The 13,549-nt window shown below is 37.5% G+C and overlaps 1 pseudogene; it reads right to left on the bottom strand.

Annotated features, from left to right (window-relative positions):
• Window positions 1-10,738: 10,738 nt before the first annotated feature.
• LOC127748460 (diacylglycerol O-acyltransferase 2D-like) lies at window positions 10,739-12,668 on the bottom strand (annotated as a pseudogene).
• Window positions 12,669-13,549: the final 881 nt, after the last annotated feature.

The following is a 13,549-nucleotide window of genomic DNA, read 5'->3' on the forward strand; positions in this document are numbered from 1 at the left end:
TTGAGATGGAGTAGCATAAGAGTGCATCCCTTATTTTAGGGAGACCCTTCCTGGCTACAAGAAGGACCCTCATTGATGCGCAAAAAGGGGAAGTAACTCTGAGAGTCAATGAGGATGAATTCGTGCTGAATGCTGTTAAGGCCATGCAGCTTCCAGACACCCCAGAGGAGTGGATGAGTATTGATATCATTGACTCCCTGGTAAAAGAAGTGAAGGTAGTTGAGAGACTCAAAAAATATCTTGATGACATCTTTGATGATGCCAAGCCTGACTTGGAGGCATCAGAAGAAACAAGGGAGACTTTAAAAGCTCCTAAAGAAGAGGCTGAGCCTCCCGAACTCGAGCTCAAGCCTTTACCATCATCCTTGAAATATGCATTTCTAGGGAATGGGGACACTTACCCTAGGATTATAAGCTCTACTCTAGAGCCACGGGAAGAAGAAGCACTAATCTGAGTGCTGAAGGAACATAAGACAGCTCTTGCGGGAACAATAAGTGACCTTAAGGACATTAGTCCAACCCGATGCATGCACAAAATCCGGTTGGAAGATGACGCCAAACCAGTGGTGCAACCACAAAGGCGCCTAAATCCAGCTGTGAAAGAAATGATGCAAAAAGAAGTCACAAAACTATGGGAGGCTGGGATTATTTATCCTATTTCTGACAGCCCATGGGTGAGCCCTGTCCAAGTTGTAGTCAAGAAGGGAGGAATGACAGTGGTTCACAATGAGAAAAATGAACTAATTCTCACAAGAATAGTCACAGGGTGGCCTATGTGTATTGACTATAGGAGACTCAACAACGCCACAAGAAAGGATCATTTTCCTTTACCATTCATGGATCAGATGCTGGAGTGACTAGCAGGGCATGCATTCTACTGCTTCTTAAATGGTTATTCAGGCTACAATAAGATTACAGTAGATCTTCAAGATCAAGAAAAAATAGCATTCACATGCCCATATGGAGTGTTTGCTTACAGAAGAATGCCATTTGGCCTATATAATACACCTGCAACCTTTAAGAGGTGTATGTTCTCCATTTTCTCTGTTATGGTTGAGAAATTCCTTGAATTATTCATGGATGACTTTTCTATCTTTGGAGACTCATTTGACTCCTGCCTTGACCATCTGGCCATAGTTCTGAAACTATGCCAAGAAACAAACCTAGTTTTAAACCGGGAAAAATGCCACTTCATGGTAACTAAAGGAATTGTTCTTGGACATCGGATTTCAAACAAAGGGATAGAGGTGGATCAAGTTAAGGTGGAAGTAATTTAGCGATTAACACCACCCACTAATGTTAAGAAAATTAGAAGTTTCCTAGAACATGTAGGATTTTACAAGAGGTTCATGGTGAGCGGATATTTTATACGCTTTTTGACATCATTTTCGTATAGTTTTTAGTAGTTTTTATTTAGTTTTTAATAAGTTTTTATAGGTTTTAGTGTTAAAATCACATTTTTGGAATCTACTATGAGTTTTTGTGTTTTTGGACAATTTCAGGTATTTTCTGCTGAAATTGAAGAGTTGGAGCAGAAGTCTGATTTAGAGACAGAGAAAGCACTACAGATGTTGTCTAAATCTGACTTGCTTGCGTTCAAAAGAGCTTTTCTAGAGCTACAAAAATGAAAATGGCGCACTCTCAATGGATATGGAAATCTGACTTTTAGAGCTTTCCAGGAATATATAATAGTCCATACTTTGCTTCGGATTAGAAGGACCAAAACTGGCATTCAACGCCAGCTTCTTGCCCCTTCCTGGCGTACAGCGCCCAAAGAGCACAGACCAATGTACAAACGCCCAAATAGGACCCCCTAGCTGGCGTTCCATGCCTAAGAGACCTCAATGCACGTGGATCTCATCAAAGCTCAGCCCAAACACTCACCAAGTGGGCCCCAGAAGTAGATTTTAGCACTAAAAAGATTGTTTTACCCTTACTAGAATTCTGTTTAGTATTTAAAGGATTTTATTTATCTAATTTAGACTTTTAATGAGATTTTAGCCACCATTCACACATCATACATGTTTTTCCATTGTTTTTAATTTCAATATGAGTTTCTAAACCTCTTAGGTTGAGGGTAGGAGCCCTGCTGAGTCCTATGAATTAATAAAAGTACTATTATTTCTTCTTCGATCAGTGTTTGGTCTATCTCTAAGATGTATATCCAATCTTCATCGTGGTGAGCAGGATGATCTGACAAATTAGCTCTGCTCATCACATTAAGATAAACGTGCCTGACAAACACCCGCATCTACTTGGGTTCGTGTGAGTACTTGGAAGAATAGCACGAGCCAACAACTATGTTTATACATCTCTCAAACTATTAATCCACGACTTTCTTGGAGAGTTCCCAAGACACCAGTTCAGCCAGTTTCTGGGGAGATTAAGGTCTCCGTGGTATAGGCTAGAATCCAAAGAAGCAGCGTTCTCTGATCTGGAAGATTCGACCTTGTCTATGGCATTTTGAGTAGGATCGCCAAGAGAATGACTCGCTAAGCGCTTCACCCTTCCTCAGATTGAATGATCACGGCCAATGGCCACGGCCAATAGCGTTCATTCTGTAGCAGAGGAGATTAATGACCACGGGCAATGGCTTTGATCACTTACAGCCTGCCATAGAAGAAGATCATTCACAAGCAAAGAAGACAGTAGTACCAGAATTGATTCAGAAAGACAAAGCAACTCCAACTCTCAACCCTATTCCTATTATTGCTATATTAGTTATATGTTTTCATAGTTTCATGATACTTCATCCAACTCTATATACTTAGTCCAACAACCTTCTGATTCTGCCTGACTAAGACTTACAATACAACTATAGCTTGCTTAAAGCCACAATCCTCGTAGGATTGACCTTGGCTCGCTCAGGTATTACTTGGACGACTCAGTGCACTTGCTAGCACTGCTGCTGTATGAAAAGTGTGGGGATTGCGTACACGTGCACCAAGTTTTTGGTGCCATTGTTGGGAATTGTTGAGTTTGGACAAACTGTCGGATTGTCTTGCTCCCTAGATCAGGTAATTTCTTTTATTTTTTTTTGAGTCTTTTATGTTGTTTTCTTCTTCTTTAAATTTTCAAAAATTTCAAAACCTTTTTCAAAAAATATTTTTCCTTTCTTTGTTCAATTCTTGTTCTTGGTTTGAGTCCTGCATGTTCATGCTTTTCAGTTACAATTTTTTTTTAAATCTCTTTTAAAAACCTTTTTCATATAGTTTATTTTTGGAATCATATGAATCCTTTTTGAGTCCTTCTTTCAAAAACGTCTCAAAAATAATTTTTCTTTGGTTAAATCTTGTTTCAATTTTTAAGTTTGGTATTTTCTTGTTTATTTTCTTTTGATTTTCGAAAATTGTGTATTGGTTTTCTAAAAATTTTAAGTTTGGTGTCCTTTTTATGTTCTTGAGTTCTTTGAGTCTTTAAATTTTGTTCTTTGTGTACTTGAGAGTCTTCAAAGTGTTCTTAAGTCTTTTGTGTTTTGATCTTAAAATTTTTAAGTTTGGTGTCCCTTAGTGTTTCCCTCCAAAATTTTCCAAAAAAATAAAGGTGCTAAATCTAAAAATTTTAAGTTTTGTGTCTTTTTTGTGTTTTTCTCTTTCATCATAAAATTCAAAAAATCAAAAAAATATCTTTTCTAACAAATTCCTAACCATAATTTTCGAAAATTATATATAAAACTCAGATTTCAATTTCAAAATTTTATCTTATCATATCTTAGTTGTCAAGTTTTGAAAAATCAAATCTTTTTAAAACTAAAAATCCTATCTTTTTCAAAAAATCTTATCTTTTTCAAAATCTCATCATATCTTTTTCAAAATTCAAAAATCTTATCTTATCTTTTTCAAAATCTCATCATATCTTTTTCAAAATTCAAAAATCTTATCTCATCTTTTTCAAAATTCAAAATTTTTAAAATCGTATCTTTTTCAAAATCAAATTTCAAAATATTTTAAAAATATTTTTAATTTCTTATCTTATCTAATCTTATCTTTTTTTAATTTCAAATTTCAATTTCAAATCTTTTCTTATCTTATCTTCTATCTTATTTTAAAATTAAAAATCTTTTCTTAATTAATATCTTATCTTCTCTCTCCTATTTTTCAAAACTAACTAACTAACTCTCTCTTCTTAATTTTCGAAAATCATCTCTCTTCTTCTCTCTCTTCTTTTTCAAAACTACCTAACTAACTCTCTCTCTCTCTTTCTCTTTCTTAATTTTCGAAAATTTCTTTTTCTCTTCCATCCTCTATTTTCGAAAACTTAACAATTAAAAATTCAAATCTTTTTAAATTAATTAACTTAATTTTCGAAATTAATTAATTAATAAAATAAAAACAAAAATATTTTAATTCTTATTTACTTTTTTATTTATACTTCTTCTCTTCTATTTATACTTCTCTACTTCTATCCCTTATTTTCATAGTATCCTTCTTCTACTTTTTTTACTTTTCTTCTCTCTTCTTCTTCTTTCTTCACATTTCATTTTAAGGAGGAGCTTCTTGTCTATTGGCACAAAAAGTATTCTTTTTTCTTTCTTTTTCTTTTCTTCTTGTTTATGACTAGGAATAGGGATAAAGAACCCCTCTTGACTCATGATCCTGAACCTGAAAAGGCTCTAAGGAGGCATTTACAACAAGCTAAAGCACAACACTCTGGAAGAGACCTTTTAGAATGTTTTGAAGAAGAACTGAAGGACATGGCCAAACCACAAGAGGAGCCCAGAAAGGTCCTCGGTGACTTCACCATGCCTACCTTTTAGAAGCGTTACTGTACCTGCCATTGGAGCCAACAATTTTGAGCTTAAGCCTCAGTTAGTCTCTCTTCTACAGCAGAACTACAAATTTCATGGACTTTCACTGGAAGATTCACATACTCTTTCCCTTTGCTTTAAGAGACAAAGCTAAATTCTGGTTGGATGCCCAGCCTAGAGAGAGTCTTGACTCTTGGGAAAAGCTAGTTAATTCTTTTCTTGCTAAATTCTTTCCTCCTCAAAAGATGAACAAGATTAGAGTGGAAGTTCAAACTTGCAAACAAAGAGAAGGTAAATCCCTCTATGAAGCTTGGGAAAGATACAAGAAACTGATAAGGAGATGTCCTCCTGACATGCTCTCAGAATGGTCCATCATAGGCATGTTCTATGATGGTTTGTTTGAGATGTCCAAAATATCATTGGACAGCTCTGCAGGTGGATCTCTCCACTTGAAGAAAATGCCTGCAGAAGCCAAAGAACTCATTGAGGTGGTTACTAACAACTAGTTCATTTACACCTCTTAGAGGAATCATGTAAACCATGGAATCCCTTAGAAGAAAGGAGTTTATAAAGTTGAGACTCTGAATGCCATCTTGGCTCAGAATAAGATCCTGACCCAATAGGTCAACATGATCTCTTAAAATCTCACTGGGATACAAACTGCAGCTGGCAGTACTCAAGAAGATTCTCTTGAAGAAGAAGCTTATGATCCTGATCAACCCACCATGAAGGAGGTGAATTACATAGGAGAACCCTATGGAAACACTTACAACCCTTCATGGAAGAGTCATCCTAACCTCTCATGGAAGGATCAACAGAAACCTTAGCAAGGTTTCAATCAAAGTGGTAGGAACCAGAATAGGTTCAACAATAGACTACCATTCCTATCTTCTTAAGGGAATATAGAGACCTCTAAGCCGAGCCTTTCTAACTTAGCCACTATAATCTCCAGCCTCACTAAGATCACACATAGTTTCATTAATGAAATAAGGTCCTCCATTAGAAATTTGGTGGTACAGGTTGGTCAACTAAGCAAGAGGATCCCTGAAATCCCCCCTGACACTCTTCCCAGTAATACTGAGGTTAATCCTAGAGAAGAGTGCATGGCCATAACCATAGAGGTTGAGGCTGAATTGGAGGAGAATGGGAAGACGTTGATTGCCAATGAAGAAGCTTTCATTGGGCGTTCAACGGCCACAATGGCAGCAAGCTTGGCGTCAAACGCTAGTGAGGAACCCTTCACTAGGCATTAACGCCCTCCTGGCAGAAAAACTGGCATTGAATGCCAGCCAGGGAGCACTGGCTGGGCGTTCAATGCCCAAACAGGAAGACTTTCTGGCACTGAACGCCATTGAGGAACCCCTCACTGGGAGTTCAACGCCTAACGAGGAAGCCATTTTAGCACTGAATGCAAGTGAGAAACCCCTCACTGGGCATTGAATGGCCACCAGCCGAGGAAAGCTAGCATTGAACGCTAGCAAGGACATCCCTACTGGGTGTTCAATGCCTAGAATACTAGAGGGACTGGCATTTAACGCCAGTCAGGGTGGACAACAAGGGCGTTCTACGCCCAATAAGCTGATAGAGATGGCGTTCAACGCCAGCCCAGGCACACCCCTTGAGTGCTTAAAACCCACTCAAGAACCCTCTAGCCCAAAACCAATGGAAACCATAAAGACTATAGGGTTCATTTGAATGCACTTCTACAATGCATAAGTCCTGATGACTACTCATCTTCAAGTGAGGATAAAGACACTAAGGAAGAGCAAATTGCTCGGTACCTAGGAATGCCAAACTATTTAGTATAAAGCCTCTGGAGGAAGAACCTTCGCTGCTTACCAAAGAACTCCATGCTTTGGTTCAGCAAGAGCTACCTCATAAGCTTCCAAACCCTGGATGCTTTCTTATTCCTTGCACCATAGGCACTATAACCTTTGAAAAGGTTCTGTGCAACCTAGATTCAAGTATTAACCTCATGCCACTCTCTGTAATGGAGAAGTTGTGTATCCTTGAGGTACAACCTGCACACGTCTCTTTAGAGATGGCAGACAAGACCATGAAAAAGCCATATGGCTTAGTGAAGGATGTCCTGGTCAATGTTGAAAACCACTACATCCCTGCAAACTTCATTGTCTTGGATATAGGAGAGGATGAGGATGACTTTGTCATCCTTGGAAGACCTTTTCTAGCCACAACTAATGCTATCATTGATGTGGCTAAAGGGGAACTAATCCTAAAGTTTGGGGAGGATCACATCTTATTCAAGATGCCTCACCCCAATTATCCCTCTAAAAGAGAGATAAATGTGCAACTCCTAGTGTGCCAATGCTCTCTTTCTATGTAGAGCTCTACAGAGCCCCCAGACATCAACTCTAATTTTGGTATTGGGCAACTCTCAACAAGCTCTAAGAAAAAAGGTACTAAGAAGAAAGTACCTAAAGGCTAGAGGGACAAGAAAGTTCCTACTAAAGGCCTCTCACCTGGCATGAGAGTTGTCTTCACTAAGAAGCTAGCCTTACCACACACAGTGAGTCGTGTCCTATCTCTAGAGAATGTAGAGCTCATTCATGAGAAGACAAGAAGAAAATTCACTATCAGAGGTGAAAATCTTAGCCCATACTCACCTCTGTAAGGAGCTAAAGGTCAAGCTAATGACTTTAAAAGAGCGCTTGTTGGGAGAAAACCCAACTTTACTCAACCATTTATTTTTCTTTATTTTGTTTTTCTTTAGAGTGTCAAAGTTGAACGCCAGCCAGGGTATCCCTGCTGGGCGTTCAACGCCCCACGAAGGGAGCATTGGTGGCGTTGAACGCCAGCCAAGGAGCAGCCCCTGGGCGTTCAAATTCCAGTTCAGAGAAGAAGGGAATTTGGAATTCCCTAGCCTCTCATTAATTGTAGGTCCCATAGAATCTTCACCTACCCGATTTACTTTCCCACTTTCCCAGACACACTTCCCCAAAAACCCTAGTCCAATCACATCCATTTCATTTTCTCAAACCATCATAACTCCCACCTACCCCCGTCCACTTTAAAATTGAATTTCCAACCCAAAATCCACCCTATGGCCGAAACCTAACCTTCCCCACTCCTATAAATACACCTCTCCATTACCCTTCATATACACACCTCTCATACCTTCTCCCACCTACAAGGCCAAACACACTCTCTGTCTCTCCCTCTCACTATTTTCTTCTTCTTCTTCTTTTCCATTCTTCTATTTTTGCTCAAGGATGGGCAAAGTTTTAAGTTTGGTGTTGGAAAAGCATAGCTTTTTTCCTTCCATTACCATTCATCGCACCCAAGGTTGGAGACTCCTTTAAGAAGAGGAAAGGAAATGCAGTAGCCAATCCTTTTGAATCTTGGAAGATGGAGAGATTCATCACCAAAACTCACCAGGACCACTTCCATGAAGTAGTGGCTGAGAAGAAAGTGATCCCTGAGGTCCCTTTCATGCTCAAGAAGAATGAGTATCCCGAAATCCAAAGAGAGATCTGGAGAAGAGGTTGGGAAGTCCTAACCAATCCCATCCAAGAGGTTAGCATTCTTGTGGTGCAAGAGTTCTATGCTAATGCATGGGTTACTAAAAACTATGACACTTGTGTGAACCCAAATCCAAGGAATTGGATCACCATGGTCTGAGGAAGAATCTTAGATTTTAGCCCGGAAAGTGTGAGGTTAGCGTTCAACTTGCCTCTATTACAAGGAGATCCTCATCCTTATACTAGGAGAGTCAACCATGATAAAAAAAATTAGATCAATTGCTCTCAGATATCTGTGTAGAAGGCACACAGTGGAAAAAGGACTCCCAAGGCAAGCCCATTTAGCTAAGAAAGGTTGACCTAAAGCCCACAGCTAAAGGATGGTTGGAATTCATCCAAAGATCCAGCATCCCTACTAGCAACTGGTCAGAAGTGACCATTGATAGAGCCATCATGATTTATTGCATCATGATTGGAACTAAGGTGGAAGTTCATGAGGTGATTCCTCAAGAACTATACAAGGTAGCTGAGAAGCCTCACACCAATGCAAGGTTAGCATTTCCACACCTCATCTGTCACTTATGCAATTCAGCTGGAATTGTCATAAATGGAGATGTCTCCATTGGGGAGGATAAGCCCATCACTAAGAAGCAAATGGAGCAAACTACAGAGCACGCACAAGAGCCTGTGCATCCGCCTCAATATGAGATCCTGAGATGCCTCAAGGGATGAATTTTCCTCCACAAAGCTATTGGATCAATGGCAAACTTCTCTTAGAGAATTGAGCAGTAACATAGGGCTATTGAGGATGGAGCATCAAGGACATGCCACCACCCTCAATGAAATAAGAGAAGACCAAAGAGCCATAAGGGAAGACCAAAGGGCTCTGAGGGAAGAGCAACAAAGGCAAAGGGATAACATAGAAGAGATCAAGTAGCACATTGGATCCTCAAGGAGGAGCACTAGACGCTACCCTTAAAGGTGGATTCGTTCTCTTTACACCTCTTTCCTGTTATTTTTCTATTTTCTGTCTGTTTTATTATCTGTTCTCTTATTCTAGTTGCATGATCATTTGCATTGATGTCTTGAAGTTGCAAAATGTTCTATATATCTTTCACCTTGCTTAAATTTTTTTTATTCGAAAAGAATTTAGAGATGCGTGAATTTCAAGATTTAAATAAGATTAGTTTAATTAGTTTGATGTGGTGTAATTTGCTTTTGTTTTCTGAATGTATGATTAAATAGTGCATATTTGAAGTTGTAACCTTAGAATGTTGGCTCTTGAAAGAATAAGGAAAAAAATATTATTGATAATCTGAAAAATATGAAAATTGATTCTTGATGGAAGAAAAAGCAGCAAAAAGCAAAAGAAAAAGCATGCATGTTGCAAAAGAAAAAAATTATATATATATGCATGCAAGAAAGAAAAAAAATGGCAGAAAAGAAAAAAATAAAAATAAAAATAAAAAGTAGAAAAATCCATTACTGTCCAAAAATGTCGAAAAAGGAGGGCAGATTGAAAAAGCCAATAACCCTTTAAACCAAAAGGCAAGGATAGAGGCTTTGAGCATTAATGGATAAGAGGGCCCAACGGAATAAAATCCTGGCCTAAGTGGCTAAACCAATCTGTTCCTAAGCATGTGCTTGTGGCGTGAAGGTGTCAAGTGAGCGGTTAAATTCATGGTCCAAAGCAAAAAGAATGTGCTTAAGAACCCTGGACACCTCTATGTAGGGACTCTCGCAAAGCTGAGTCACAATCTGAAAAGGTTCACCCAGTTAAGAGGTCTGTGGCATTATTGTATCCGGTGGTAATACTGGCACTACAAGAAAAAAGCATATTTGTAACAAAAAAAATTGTTACAAAAAGTCGAAATTTTGAAACAAAAGTTTTTTGTAACAAAAAAAGGGGCCGTTGCAGTAAGTCCTGTTACAAAAAGTTTTTGTAACGAAAAATGGAACTGTTACAATTCAATATGATATTTTGTAACAATTTTTTTTGAAACAAAAAACCAAAAACCGTTACAAAAGTGGTAACAAATTTTGATCTTGAAGGTATTTTTCGTGACAATCTATTTTTTCCTATCAACAAATTTTGTTACAAAAAGTAACATGATTTTGTAACATTTTTTTTCTTTAGTTGCAAAAGCAAATTAATTATTTTGTAACAACTTTTTTTAATACAAATTGCATGCATAATTTACTAAATTATTTTTTAAATTAACTAATATATTAACTATTTTAATAAGCAAGTTTACATCTATATAATATGCAAAAGCATACATAAGTCAAACAAGATCATTTTAGCTAAAATTGTTTTCAAACAAAATAACATTAGTGAGTATATGTCTACAAGTTCTACAAGTTATATGTCTTGCATATATAAGTTCAACCAAAAGATAAAAGTTCTAACATAGATTAGTGTCTCTATGCATCAAAATATTCTTGAGCCCTCAAAGTAGCATATGATCACCAAGAAAGGTTGGTGTAATCCCCCAGAATATTGGACTAATCATCAGACAATTCTCAACTCAAGGTTTGGATATCCAGCACGAACTTTGTACCGTTCAAAAAGATCTTGAAGTGATGCAACAAACTGACTATGCACCGTAGCAACCTAATATAGAGAAAGATATCAAATTTACAAACAATATTAAAGATACCCCACATGCTTTACATTGAAATATCATGTTCCATAAAAAGTTTGAATAAAGTTTTTTTTTCATGGAAGCTAGAATCTTTAGTGAAAGCAACTCAACTTCAAATATAAATTTAGTTACCCTGATTTTTCATGGAAGAAATATTGTCTAGTGAAAACATGGATAACGAAAATGATGAGGATTAACAAATTGGGATGTAGAAGAAACACACACCTGAAAATTCCTCAAAAGTATATGGGGGTGAACTTGATAGCCCTTGCAAAATTCATAATTAACTTCCCACCAGGTTTCCACCACTTATAGATATCTGAATATAGCAAATATTGCAGTGATGAAGGAAAATGAGAAATGGTAGTTAATGACAAACATAAATCAGTAACACTAACATATAAGAATGTGAAACACTAAATAATTTTTAGTGTTGTAAAGCTGATTTGGACAAGAAATAAGTACCTGTCCAAAACAGAAAACCAGAACAAGGGGTTGGCCCTTTCTGCATTGCTATGTGGATAAATCCTTTTCTTGCCTTGAGATAGGCAGTCTACAGGATAAAAATATCTTAATATCACTGACCCATTTAAAGTTTTTAACATAAATCATGGAATGACAATAATGATGCTCATCTTGAAAGACACAATTTATTTCAAATCCTCTTCAGCCTGTTTTTAAAATTAGTAGAAAGGAGAAATACAGCACAAAACCAAATATTAAGAAAAACTAGTAAGATGTAGGCACTAAAAGATCTAACTAACACAATGTACTCCTTAATTATATTTACAACTTTTTTAGGAATTTTTTGACTATACACTAATATAATCATACAAGGAAAACGTAGAATGCCAAGTTCCTAGTATGTCATGTTATAGGATAGTTGGCCTCAACCATTTACATAGCATTAGAAGGGAAATTTCCCATAACAATATAATACTAAACTTTGCATCAATCATAGCACTACAATTATCAAAAATAGAATAGAAATACTAAAAAGGAGTGAGATGGAACACACCTCGGTACCATGCTCCATGAGAAATGTTTCTTGCACTCCACCAGGTATTAAAATGCAACTGTAGCCATTATCCAAGAGGGAGAGGAAGTTTTTCTTTGTTGCTGGTGTAAGACCCAACCATGTCCATATGTGTCTCAAAAATGGTGTATAGAATACTTATGCATCAATTGAGAAAATTTTAATGTTACATACTTAAGAACCAATTACAAAGCAGAGTTGCAACTCTCAAGCAAAAGTCTTACCGCACTGCTAGCAAGAACCTTTATCTTTGGAAAAGGCATAAACCCTGTGTTGTCGGCAAGCGCAACAACACCAATTGGCAAAATCGAATGTGGTTCAAAACCAAAAACTGCATGAATCAAATATCAACTCTCCTAATAAGCTAAAATAAGATTATCTACCAGATATAACACTAATATTTTCAACCACAACATCAGCTGAATCAAGGTTCAATATTTCAGCTAAGATAATCAACTAACAACATAGTTTATAAGGATAATGTAGTTACCTACTTTACTCAATTCACAAACACAAAAATATAAAAAAAAAAAGAATCGGAATCACTAAAAAGAAAGCAAAAGCTAATAGCACTAATATTTTCAACCAGATATCAAAATAATATTTTCAGACAACATCAGTAGAATCAAGGTTCAATACTAAATTAAACTGCACTTACCTTCAGCAGAGGAGACGATCGGAGCAGACCAGCAGCAGAGGAACAAAGCACGGCTGAACCAAAAGACTTTAAACAGTGCTACACAACACCAGAAGAAGACCATTTTATTAAATCTTCATCATTTCACTAGCAATCTAGGAGACAAACTTAAAAAAAAAACTCACCTCTACACTGCAGAATAAATACACCAGAAGAAGACCCTTTTATTAAATCTTCATCATTTCTCTTCTAAACCTACAATAAAACAGCAAAATAAAGTCCACAAAATTAATATAGAATAACTATATATTAAAAAAAACTCACCTCTACACTGCAGAATGTCAGAAGCAGAACCAAAGTCAGTACTCAGCGACGGGTTGGGGCCGTTCCACCATCGAAGACGCAGGCCACCGGCGAGGAGAGGTGACCGCACGAGCAGAGCTTCGGCACAAATAGAGCAGATCCAGCAGAGGAGCGAACCAACGAGAGGACGACAGAGACGGAGGTAGCAGATAGAGAAGAGGCACGACGCCGAAGGCAGAGGAGGCGGAACACGGCGGAGCCAAGATGGCCAGTTCGACACAGACGGAGGTGAGCGATGGCGCACACGAAGCAAATTCGACGAGCGACTGGAGGCGCTTGCGGTAGAACAAACACCATGGAGGACCATGACACCGCCGCAGACGCTTCCCAGGGGCTACGCCGGTGATTCTTCTTCCGACAGCAGCTGCATGTTCCCTCGCAGATAGAGACGGCGCGGTGAGGGTTCAGACTAACTGAGGGAGGCTTAGAGTGAGGGGTGGGGACTTAGGGTTTTTTTACAACCTTACCTTCACTATCATCATTTGGTTTTTACAGCTTTACCTTTAGTATTTTATTTTTTTTAGGATATATTTAATTATTGTTATTTATATTTATAAATTAATAAAAACAATTTTAATTTCATAAATTAGTTTTTAGTTACTTCAAAAATCTTGTTATTAATTAAAATTATATACTAATTTT

The sequence above is a fragment of the Arachis duranensis genome, chromosome 1 (assembly GCF_000817695.3).
Source record: "Arachis duranensis cultivar V14167 chromosome 1, aradu.V14167.gnm2.J7QH, whole genome shotgun sequence".
In the NCBI taxonomy this organism is placed as follows: Eukaryota; Viridiplantae; Streptophyta; class Magnoliopsida; order Fabales; family Fabaceae; genus Arachis; species Arachis duranensis.